The sequence below is a fragment of the Triticum dicoccoides genome, chromosome 1B (genome assembly GCF_002162155.2).
Source record: "Triticum dicoccoides isolate Atlit2015 ecotype Zavitan chromosome 1B, WEW_v2.0, whole genome shotgun sequence".
NCBI classification, from domain to species: domain Eukaryota; kingdom Viridiplantae; phylum Streptophyta; class Magnoliopsida; order Poales; family Poaceae; genus Triticum; species Triticum dicoccoides.
Genome location: NC_041381.1, coordinates 702993 through 716081, shown reverse-complemented (window position 1 = coordinate 716081; position 13089 = coordinate 702993). Strand labels below are relative to the sequence as shown.

At 41.3% G+C, this 13089-nt stretch overlaps 1 pseudogene; it reads right to left on the bottom strand.

The window, feature by feature from the left end:
- Nucleotides 1–261: 261 nt before the first annotated feature.
- LOC119314719 lies at nt 262–12745 on the bottom strand (annotated as a pseudogene).
- Between the last annotated feature and the right edge of the window lie 344 nt (nt 12746–13089).

The window sequence follows — 13089 nt, the reverse complement described above, 5'->3', positions numbered from 1 at the left end:
GTCGAACCCTTAGTAGGAGAGAATCTTCAGCGAAAACGAGCCAAAGATGGATACTCATATTTGCTATTACAGACAGAGTAGGTCTCGCATCCTTCTCTGATGACAATCATCACAGACCGATGCAAGGTCTTTCATGTGTGTGATGAGAGTGGTCACGGACAAATCTAAACTAATCCAGTACATTTTAACCAACTTTCGCTGACAGATAAGCAATAGAGGCCTGGATTATCCAACTCCTTGGAATGCATTACATAGTGCACTGATTAAATAGCATTCACCAATCAAATTAAACGGTACTGCCCACATTATTACAGATCAGAAATAGTACTGAATAGTATACATAATTCTCTCACGCTCACAAATAATCATAATAAACAGTAGTACAGCCATATATGTCTGATTCATTCTGAAAATCACAGTGCACAATCAAATAAGCATAAGGAAAGTAAGAACAAATCTCACACAGCCGCCTGGCTGGCCTGGCAATAGTTTTTCCTGATGGCTCCACATTCCTTCACTGATTCACCGACTTGTGATTCCTAGCCAACCTTCTCTTCTTTCTTCTCTTCTTTTGTGGGACAATCTCACTAGAATTTTCTTCTGAGGCTAGCACATAGATGAAGAAACATAACAAAAGTTAGTAGCAGATCATCATGACACAGCCCATGTTCATGATACAAAAAAAAGTAGAAAACAGGATTACAGTCTTACATGCTGGGTCTTCAAATCTTTGGTCGGGGATGTGCTTGATCTTCTGCCAATTTGGATGTCTGACTGTTTGACATGACTTCGTGAACTCACCACTGCAGTATGCAACAGAAAACTTCTCAAGAGATCGGGGCAGTGTTGGAAGCGACCGGATATTCAAGCACCCTTCGATTTCCAGTTCCTTGAGCGATGTGAGGTGCTCAATACTGGCTGGCAATGTGTCCCACCTGCAGTGACCAAGCCAGAGCACACGAAGATGAACGAACGCCTCAAGTTCAGGACAAGATCCCGGTTGGCTCCATCCAAACAACACAAGTTTTTGCAGGTTCTCTGGGCCACCATTCTGTTTACCCACCATCCAATCTGGGTTTCTCGAGCTTTTATAGCCTGAGATAATCAGTTCTTCAAGACCTACGGGAGGGCGCAGGCCCTCAAGCACCTCTGCTTCAACTTCTGAACTGCACCTTGTACCATCATCACCCCATTCCAACTTCAGTTCCTTCAACCGATCCTTGGCACCTATATTGGCTACAACAGCTTCCTCCTTGCTTTTAACATTTTCAAGGCCATAGATTGTCAGGCTGCCACGAAGCTTGTTTAGGTCCTTAAGCTGCTTTATCTCATAACCATGTTCATTCCTCACAGTGAACCTGCTGCTTGGTAACGCTTGGAGTGAGATCAGCCTGCCTATGTTAGGACAGTCTAAGTTCTCACAAATTATGTATCGCAGGTTCATAAGGTTATCAAGGGTAAATTCCCAAATTTGGCCATTGCTATGATTACCAAAGTCTAGCAGCTGCATCTGGTGAAGTTTATTCGTTAGTGTGCTTGGTAAAATTACGGTGCATTCGAATGTCCTGAAAGCAAGATAGCATAGGTCCTTTAACTGTCTCATGGATTCTGGTACCAGGAACTTCTCCATCATAGTTTGGAAGATGTTCCCGGCTGAAAGCAACAGCCAATACCCGTAGTTTACGTAGCCTCTTGCATATACTCTCCATGACTTTTGCCTCAACTGATGTATCCCTTTCAACAACATATATTATGAGGGTGTGTAAATTTTCCAATCCAAGGATCTTTTTGGTAATCAATTCTCCATCATAACGCTCTACAAGAAGATGGCAGACGTCTTGGGGAACATCTCCTTTCCATCCTTCTCCTCTCTGACTCCTGGCATTCTCGATTCTGAAGCAGTCCGTTCCACTAATCTTGTCTAATAAATCATGCAACAGGTCAGGAATTGTAAACCAAGTATCATGCCATTCTCCTCCTTGCTGAAGAAATGAGCATGACACTAACTCCTGAAAATAACTCTCAGCTATATCTTCCATGTCCTCCGTTGCACAAGTGGTCTTTATAAACCCTTGTGCTACCCACAAGCGAACTAACACATCCCTTCTTAACTTGGATCTCTTGGGGAAAATACTGCAATATTTGAAGCTTCGCTGGAGATCTGGATTAAGTTGTTGATACCTCAACCAAAGAGCACCCATGGTGTCATTCAATACTTCCGGATTAAACTGCTGATAATAACATGGAATTAGCCCTTTGGATGAATAATATAGTGATCTTTGTCTATGGACCATAAATTTATAATTTATTTAGAATGCTTGCATGGCATTAGTATGTAAAATAAGGGTGCAACCAAATGTTCCCAAGAGTCCAAAAACGAATACGTTTTACATAGATACAAATTTGTGCTCATTTCGTGGGTCCAACTTTCACGACAATATGAACTATTTTGAACTGACAAGAAAAAAAACTATGTTTAAAAAAAAGAACTTTCATGAAACATTTCTATCTTACATAATATTTATGTTGTAAATATACACATGATCAATAGACGACCCAAATAAAAAAAACTCATAGGAGGTTGATAATCTATCACCGACTCCAGCCATATATATGCACCGAAGGTATGTCGTTTTGGGCCATTGGATGGGAAAATGTACCGCAAGATTCATGAATAAGTTGGGATATATCATATTTGTAGGAATAACATTGTATTGTACGAAAATATACCAGCACTTTAGCCCTTTGGGTTCCTGGTTTCTGCTATTGTTGCACAATAATCGTTTAATTCTTATAAATATTCACCCATAGTCCATTTAAGAAAATTAACCCAAGATTTTATCTCGTCTAAAATTTAATAAAACTTAAATGAGTTTCACCATCAAGTTTCATATCCAAAACTCGATGAAACTGAATTTCACGAAAACAAAACTAGTTAAATTTGATGAATCTTAGTTTTATATATCAACCGTAGTTTAGAAAAATCGCCACAAACTGTGGTGCAAGTTGATTTTAATTAAATACAAGTTTTTTTATAAATATGTGAGTTGTCAATTGATCATGTCCATCACTTCATCATCCAATGGTTGCTGATGTATGTGTGCATCCGATAAACAAATTCACTTGGTGAACTAGATACGTTGTCACAAAGAGGAAAGTAGGACATCTTAAAAATGCTCAAAACATAAATACATTAACATTATATTGTTTCAAATGTCTCAACACGATAAACAGATAGGTTCAAATTAGTCGTGTATCCAACATTGTTAATTTTTATTATTAGCTATTGAGGTTTCTGAGCTCGTTCTTTAGGATGACGTCTAATTCTTAAAGGGGGCAGTAATGATGTATTCAATAAGTTTGTAAATAGATATTTTCACATAAATACGTTGGTAGAAAACTATTATTTATTTTACTATTAATAAATCATGGTGAATGTAACAACATTACTTTATTCTAGTGCTTCTATTTCTTTTGCCTAATTTTGTTTTCAAAGTGTTTGCGATCATGAGGGGATTAGAGCTTGTCTCTCCTAGCGCATTAGGCGTATCATGGTACCGCTCATTTGTAGCATTTTTGGCCTGTTCAAATAACCAATTAAGTATATTTCACTTCAACTACTGGATTGTAGCAATAAAAGAGCAAATGGAGATGCATGCATGTACACAAAGTCTCAAGATTAAGTTGTGTGGGAGGTATGTCTTCCACGCGAGTGATTTACCTGCTGTGAAGTAATCATGCTATTTTCAATATACCCATTTATAGTTTCTCTTCCATCAAGGGCACTGATAATATGTTGTGTATCTGGTCTCCTTGCCGGGTTGATCTCCATGCACTTCATTGCAATCTCAACACATACTCGTACCTGTTCCAGTTGTACATCCTGCTGTGGTTTCTCCAATATGGCACTCCAACTTTCAACTACCTATGAATTATAATAGTGTATTATGAAAACAAGAGACATATTTTGCAACACAAAATTAATGAATGTAGTAGTACATATACGAGGCCCATAAGTTATGTTACCAGCTGATACAAAACCCCATCAGGTAACACTTCAAACTACCAAGCAAAAATTCCCCAAGAACTTCTTTTTTTTGCGGGAAAAATTCCCCAAGAACTTTTCTTCTTTTCTCAAATTCCCCAAGAACTTAATTAAGGTGCGCTCTGGTTTCTTCTCACATGGTATACTCTGAATTAATAAAAAATATGCATCCCATGAAATCTGCCATGTCATGTGAGGGTAATGGGATTGCAAGGACATAATTTGCATCAACCAGCCTTAATGTTTGTCTAACAAACTCTTCATCCCATTGTCCTGTAGATCGATCAGTAATGTCACAAACTTATGAAAAAGTTGTTAACCCCTTGGAGTAATCAACTTTCTGCTATTACAATTAGGTATCCATGCATCATCCCAACTGCTATTTTTTACCATCGCCCACTCTCCAAATATATCCTCGAGCCTCACAAAGAGATGTGCTTTTTCTGTCCTTTCGGCTTATACCATGCGAAATGGGATCATCGATTGGTAGGAGAGGCGATGGAACGGCAGAGAAGCAAAGTCTATCAATAATATATGTGGTACAATTTGGCAAAATGATGTGCCTAGCTAAGGTAAAAAAGGCATATGGCATGCTCTGCATGGAAATCTTCCATGTTATGTTACTCTAGCAAACCAGCAGATTAAGGTTCTTCGACAATGTATGGCATGTAATCAAGGAGCATCATAGGCTTGTCCGTTAGTAGAAGACGCAGACGATAACGTAGATAGCTATGTTTGTAGATGCGCTAACATCAAAGTATGATGTAGCTATTATCCCCCAAGGCTCAAGTGATTAAAGGTGGATGGTTGAGGCCCCCTCATGGCATGATTAATCTTAATGTCGACGATGCTTTCGATAAGGACATGCTACACTGAGCAGCAGGTGTAGTTTTGAGAGATTCCAGGGAAGCTTTCATTGTGGTGGAAACCTAAAGATTGACATGTGTGGTGATGCACTAAAAACAGAGACAATGACGTTGCGCTTTGGATTACAACTTAAACAGACAATGGGTTGCAACAAAATAGTCACAATCTCCTACAATTCTAAGGTAATTGAGACCATGATCAATGGCAGAAGAACCTCAGGTCCTGTAGGGCATAATTTTATACGATTGTTTCCATGTCTTATACGAATTTCCACGAACACTGGGTGAACATTGTAATAGAGAAGCCAATTATGTGTCACGTGTATAAGCTAAGATGGCGATATCGTCAGTGTGAAGAACCCTTCTTTGATCAATGATGTAGCAGTTATCACTATCTAACGAATACAGATGCAAGGTAAAAAAAATATGCATCAAAATTCAGGTTATAGATAACTTGGGCCTCGGTGATGAAATTGTACAACCACTCTCCCACAGAAATAAGCTAAGCATTATTGTTCTCACATGTGCAGATATGCAAATTGACACTTTCTCCTTCACAAAACGAATTTGTATAGAAGGTATTTTTTCTAAAAAATAGTACTCATCGAACTATATTTTTTGTTGCCTTTTATTCCTGTTTTAAATATATTTTCATCACCAAGTATCAATAGTCCCTCCGTAAGGAGCATGCTCATTTTTATTCCATTTGTAAATCATGGTGTTAGACCAATGCATAAAAGTTGAACATCAATGTTTGAAAGTGCATATTCGCAACTAAGTATGTTTTATTTTGATGACGACAAACTAAAGGGACTAATAAGATCGCTATGTGTATGAGCAGGTTTTACTCCCGTGAGCGAATGGTGTTGAGGATCGATGACCGCTTAAAACTAAAGGGCTCAAGGAGGAATTTCCGGCAAGCACGTCCACCACTTACTGGGGCTCGACTGCTTGCTTGCATAGGGGATGGGCAGAAGAAGGTAGAGTGTTCCTAAAGCCATGTCGTCATCCTTGACCAGGAAAGGGAGGGCGATGGTGGCTGTTCGAGGACGGGTGTGAGCACGGGAATGAGGACGGTGTGGCCTACTGATCTGGGTCCAGTGGTAGGGCATCACGCGCGAGGGGGAGGATCCAACGGTAATGACTGGCATCAGGAATGGAGGTTTGAGGAAGAGGAGGAAGGTAGTGGGGGCGGATCATAATTTTAGGGGTGAGAACTGGGTCAATATAGACACGTGGAGAGTTGATGGGCGTGGGTGGTTTTCTTTCTTTTGTGGTTTGGTTCTGTTCCATGGTGTGGCTCGATTCAGGGTTGTGTAACAATGGTAATGATGTACTATATGATAATGAAATGATGTATTTAATAAGGTTCTAGGCGTCCTTTGGTTTGTAGGAATTATACAAGATAGGATTTTCAAGAAAAATAATAATTCTTTGTGGGTAGTTGGTATGTCGAAATGGATTCCTATTCCTATGTAGGATAGGAATCAATCCTTCACATTTCAAATGAAAAAAATAGCTTAGACATGGGCGCAACTTCCATCAGCAGACGCCGGACACACATCTCTACTGTTGCCCGCAAGCACCGCCTGGTAAAGCCCTACAGTGCGTCGGCCATGGAGGGCCCTCGCCTACCCGCTGGCATGGTGGGTTGTTCGAGGAAGCGTCCTAGGTGGTCAAGCTGATCGTCGTGGCACGACTGGGATCTGGTCGATATGCATATGCCACGGGTGGATCTAACGGCGTTGGCTGGTGTGCCAGGCTAGCGCGGGCATGGTGTGGGCGCGCTCCTTGGGGGGCAGGCTCTCCCTCACGTGTTTCCCTTGCTGACTCTCTAGACTTTGCCGTGGTAACAGGTCCTTCGGCTGTCTCCTACACGGGCGGTGGAGTTTGGGAACTAAGGGCAGCGGCCTATGAGGTTCTAGCTGGCGGTGACTGTCTGCGATCATGTGCATGGCGCGGCGGTTAGATCTGTTTGCAGGTGGTCACAACTTTGGCGTCGTCCATGGCTGACTCGATGTGGTTTCCTGATTCATACCTGGATAAATTTGTGATGGTGATCCAGATTCGCTCGACGAAGTAGGGTGACTGTAGAGTGTGTTGCGTCCACCATATGTGGTCCGTGATGGCAGTGGTCACAGAGAGATTTTTGGGAGGGTTCATCTCTGTAGGTTCAATAGTTGACTACAACAGTAAGTTGCAAACTATGGATGGCAGCTTGACGCGGAGGGCTGGTCGGGCAGTTGTGACGGTTACATTGCATGTAGCTGCGCAGGTCATGGAGAAGTGGTGGCGACAACAGTTGAGTGACTTTGATGGTGGTGTTCTCGAGCACCTGGTGGCGAGCTCCATGGTAAAATCCTAGGTCTGACCCGAGCTAGTATTACGTGGCAATGACGATGGTTTATTTATGTCGTTGCTTTGTTGAAGGCATTGCTCGAATATGCTTGGATTGATACTTCAGGGTGAAAACTTAGATTCTGGCCTTGGTGGTTGGATCTATTAGCGGCGAGGACGCTTAAGTGTCACTCACTTCTTGAAGGTGTTGTTGTTGAAGAATCTCGTCATCTGTGTTGTGTCATGAGGTAGTTGGTGCAGATATGGTCATTGATTTAGTTTGCCGATCGTAGATCTGATCACTTTGTGGTTTTGTTTTTTCCTCGCCTATGCATAGCTTTGGTCTTGTATGACTTTGCTATTTCCTGACGTGTTTTTTGTGCATTTGTTGGTGTTGGTTGTGCGCATCCTAGCTATGCAGAGGTCGGGTGTGTGCTCTTTGGTTTTGTATTCTCTTGATGCTTCTTTTTGAGCTAATAAAATCCACCCTTTGTCGAAAAAGGATTTGAAATACATGTTATCTCACTTCCTATTATTTTTCTTTTCCTATAAAATTCCTATCCTATGAACGAATGTGTCCTTAAGGGGCGCTTGTACAATAGATGAACAAGTCATTTGTAACTTCTTATCGATCTATACAAATATGGAGGGCGTAGGGCTTTTATCCATCCGAGTTACTAACGCGGGGTAAAACAATTGAGTCACCATCATACTCGACGATCCCGTCGGGCACCATCCCCCCTTTACATTCTTCTATGATTTCAACAAGATCGATGAGCATTATTCGTCGTCATTTGGTTCCGAGCATGGGGCCCAAATGGAACTCGCTCACTACAATGCCATGAACTCTGTCCATTGTGACATCCTGGCTTAATAGGAATGATAGAATACCACATCAATGAAGTGCAACACACGAAGTTGGTCTCCAAAGAACCTCCATGTTAAGTGTGCTTGTCCTCCGACCAAACTTGTTGTCAGGTGCGCCACGAGTGAGGTCAAAGTGTGCAGCAAAGAAAAGTGTTGGTCTGTGGGGCCAGTCTATGTCCCAGGTGGTATCCTGACATATTGGACATTAACTGGTTGTTGTGTTGGGTGTTATACCCACCTTCATCTTCCTAGAGCTGGGTTTCCATGTTGGACTAGGGGAAGGGTGGAAACGCCAAGATCGTTTCTCACTCACACAAACCATATTCCCGGGTGGGCTTTGTGGTTAAAAGATCAAATTCAGGAGGAAGAGAAGGGGCACAAAGAAAAGATGGTCAAGGTAATCCCTGCCAGTTGACGTTGAGGTGTTCAATTACAACTCACCGCCCACAACATAAACTTTGGAGCCGCAGGAGGACGAAGCCCAGCTAGAGCAAGATAGTTGAGAGGCCACCGAGGTACCCATACTGCGTACTATGTTCGTATGAGACTAGGTGCTACATGATTGGACCCTTCCTTCCCTAGGCGAGGATCAAAAATCATGGCCATTCATCCATGCGTTACCGACTCAGATTGGAATCAATTATCACATGTGCTTACCTCTCACACAAGATACCATTTCCGTCAACCCAAAGTCCAATGCAAAAATGGGAAGTAAAAATCTAGGTCAATATGCAATTTCAGTGTTGGCCGGAGCATCATGGCAAGAAACTTTGGCCTTTAGGGTAGTTGTTTTCACATGAATCATCTAGAGTTTTCACTGGCCATCTTGGGTCAAAATCAAATGCAGACCCTTCGACTCTTTCTCTGGTGCTCTCTGGTTCCATTGGGAGGGCCTGGTCAAATGAGTTGGAGGATCCTGTGTCCCTTGTCCCTGGCTAGTGTCTGGGTTGCGGCGTGATGCTAGAGGCAAACACTCTCGCCTTCTCTCTATCTTTTCTCGGGGGATTTGGAGTCTCCGAGTAATTCAAGAAGGAGCCTTCTGGCCTAACTCTCAGACCCAATGCTACCTTGGTTGACTGGGTTTGAATCATCCGTAGGTGCCAACTCGGAGCCTGTGCATGTGTAATTTCTGTACAAAACAACTAGTCTTATACCCGACTACTTATACGCCACAATAACCCTTCGGGGTAGGTTGACCACTCCATTTCATACATTTTAGATCCATTGTTGAACTCCCTACCCTCTCAACTCTAATTTTTGGATTCCTTGAGATATTTGTGATGGATTTGAGAGGAGTTAACACTAAAATAGATATGCGCCCTTGCTCTCTCACTAACCATTTTCTTGATTTGCACAAATTCCAAGATTATTACTTTGATCTAGTTCCTCTTGTAGGTTGGATAGTCCTAGGCGGTAGGAATCATCTGTGAGGAATCAATTTGTGATTTACCCTGATGCTTGTAAAGTATTGAGGCCACCTAAAGGTCTACCACAAATGATTTGGCATCGTTGTTGTGGTGGTGGCTCAAAGATAGTAAGGTGCTATCGAGTTTTCTTGAATTTAATGGAAAATAGAAAGACTTGATGATGATCAATCTTTCTGTTAAGGTGGATCTCAGCCAATCAATTTTTACTATATACGTACAATATTACAATGGTTAAACTAATTATTAGAAATGCAAGACAACCAATATGAAATGCTAGAAAAATGAACGCGCTGAAAGGATTCCCTCAGCGCCGAGGAGCCTTGGTGGCATCGAGAAACTTTGGTGTCCTGACACCTATCCAAACGATGATTAGCTCCCGTCTAAGGAAGTGAACATCGGAATACTTCTTTATCTCCATGTGTCTTCAGTTAATTCTTATCTAATCTTGTTTACTTTGGTCCCTTGACCTTGCAAGTATCATATAGGTTGTGCTCACCTTAGTTTTATTAGGCAAACTTTATATTTCGCAAAGACTATTCTAAAGGAAAGAGAGATATATTTTGTAGACACCTATTCACCCCCTAATTGCATCCTACACTAAATTTTACATCTAAAATAATGATTTGGTCTGGTTCAACATGCTAATTCTTTGGATTTTGAAGTTTTACAGATTAGCATGACATGATAACACTTTGGATGTAGTTCAACATGTCTTTTTTCCATCTATGGCTGAACCAAAGGCAACCTCCTTCTCGAAAAAAGGTTGAACCACCACTTGACAAGGTGTGGTTGAGTTGTAGGCATAGTTTAAAAATGGAACGAACTGTCCGTTTGAACGGAAAAGACTAAAACCAGCGGGCCCGTCTGTTCATTATGTTTAACAGACCGTCCCACCATTTGATGGGTGAAACCAGCTGAACCTGGCAGTTTTCTGCAAAATTGGTCAATAAACTGGGCAGGTGAACACAATAAAGCCCCAAAATTATATTGGGAAAAGAGGGATTGAAAACCCACAATTGAGTCATCTGCCGTACCCAAGACAATAACCGCTATGTTAAGGTCATTTTGATGTCTATTATGAGGAAACAATGCTATTTAACCAATTTCAGTACAAAATTAGCATATACTATGTACTATTAATTATATTTTTTTATGATAAAAACCGTAAAATGGACCGGTTAACCAGCAGCCTAATTGGTGAAAACCTGAATGGAGAGGCCCACCGGTTCGGTCACCATTTCGGGTTTTTTTAAACTATTGTTGTAGGTGACTTCCATCTACGAGATGTTGAAATCCTAGTTTCAAATATTTTTCATGTCGTATAAATTCTAAGTCTTTAAATAAAGATATAAGTCCCATGGCGGTTAATTACTAAAAATGAAAGGGAGTGATATTTTGTTGCATCTAAAAAGAGAAGCAAGTAATGTATTGGTTTTCAAGTCAATCCTTTATCTTTAAAAGTGAACCTAAATCGTGCTTACCTTGTCAGCATTATCATTTAGAGACAACCTTTGTCCTGTCAGTACCTCCGTGATTATTATACCAAGACAATAGATATCAAGCCGGTGTGTGATTTCACCGTTCCAACATTCTGGTGCAAAATAACCCCTGCATAATAGACGCGCCCACGCTGAGTAACGGAATAAAAATGTGGAACTGTCAGGAGGCTTAGCAAACTTACGGTGTGCCGCATATGTTTACAGTAAAAGTTTGGCTCTGCATTGGACGAAAGCACCTTGATAGACCAAAATCAGTAATTTTTGGTACCAAATTATCATCCAACAATATATTCTCTGGCTTTAGATCTGAGTGGACAATATTATTTTGATGAAGATAATGTAACCCCTGACAAATTCCTATTACAATTTGATACCGGTCTGTCCAGTGAAGTCCGCAAGATGTACCTACGAAGCAATCCGAGTATTATTTGACATACTTAAAGTCTATGGATAGTACGTACGTGGTCATTATGTAAATGAAGATAGCATATACATAGTGATATGTGGGATACTAACCAATATGAAATTTAACGATGAACATAAAGGATAAAAGAAACTTTGCAACATATGATCCTACCCGTGATATACTTACGAAGACTCCCGTTAGGAACAAACTCGAAACAAAGCAACCTTTGTCGTACATCGGCCAAGACCAATTTTCCTTCATACTTTAACATACTGCCTTGTGTGTCAGCACAATATCCCAGAAACCGTACGACATTTTTGTGCTTCACCATCATGAGGCATTCAACTTCTCGGACGTACTCCTTCTCATACTCATACGTATTTAACATCCTTTTCACAGCCACGGAACTATTCTCAAGAATTCCCTACATTGAGAAGATGCCTTGTCAGCAAAAACTTCAGTTTCCAGATAAAGTTTGATTAAATCCCAAAGCAGCTCAGAGTTACTGTACCTTATAAACCACCGCAAATCCACCGGAGCCAATTTTCTACTCAGGAGAGAAATCATTTGTAATTTCTTTGAGAAGTGACAGTGGCAGCGGCTTGGGCTCTGCCGTCTCATCACATAGCATGGACTCCAGGTCCCTTGGTGTGATAATAGATCGACATTCCATTTGCAATTATATGTCACGGTACCCCTAAAACAAGAGCAAGCGCATTATTTCCCGCCCTTCTTCATTTGCCGTAGGGAAAGTTGTTTGCTTGACAGCATATACGAGTTGTCAAATCATAGGCCTACTACTACTTCTGGTTGCAGTCTTGATTAGCAAAAGAAACACACAAACCATCTCCCTAAGGTGACGGAGCGTAGGCAACGAGGACGAATAAGATCTGAAGAAGTTTCTGGGTCAAGGAATTTTTTGTGATTACCTGGCGAGGCGGAGGCCCAGGCTTGAAATGATTTCTTCCAGACTAGAACAACGGATGATTTCTCAAGCTGTCAAGGAAGACTTCCAGAGATCATTTCCATGTGAGAGAGCATGGGAGAGTTATATTAAGAAACGACTACCTAGTGAACACTTCACTAATAAGTGCGATTTTTTTAAGAGCAGGCTCACCGCTACTGCTGGTGCTACTACCAAGGTACCCGTAAGTTTGCTACGGAAGACTTCGCTTTTCCTTGTTGGCTCTGTGCTGCAGCTTCCTATGATCGATGTTGCTGCTGCTCTTCTTCTTCTCTCCTACCTCTACCCGGCGATGCAATGGTAGCGAGTGCTAGCTATTGTAGTGGTTGGTGTATAGATCTCCAGGGCTTATGGCGATGGTGGTGAGGAGTCACCTCATTATATTTGCTCTCAACATGTACACCATTTGCTACATCCTGTCAACCTCGTCACTTCAACTCACCTTAATGGAAAGAAGAAAAATGATGCGTCCTAATTAATTTCCTAGCACAAGTTGGAGGATTGAACGTAGCATTCATTCAGAACTCAGTTAATTGATTGAAGCTGACTTCTTACTCAGAGCTTACTGGACTGGCTCTAACTTTGGGACAAGGACTAACTGCCTTCTAGTTTATAATTGTGTGTCTAGGTCATTAATTTGCCAAACGAAATTTTAGTCATGCATCAGAAAAAAGCATA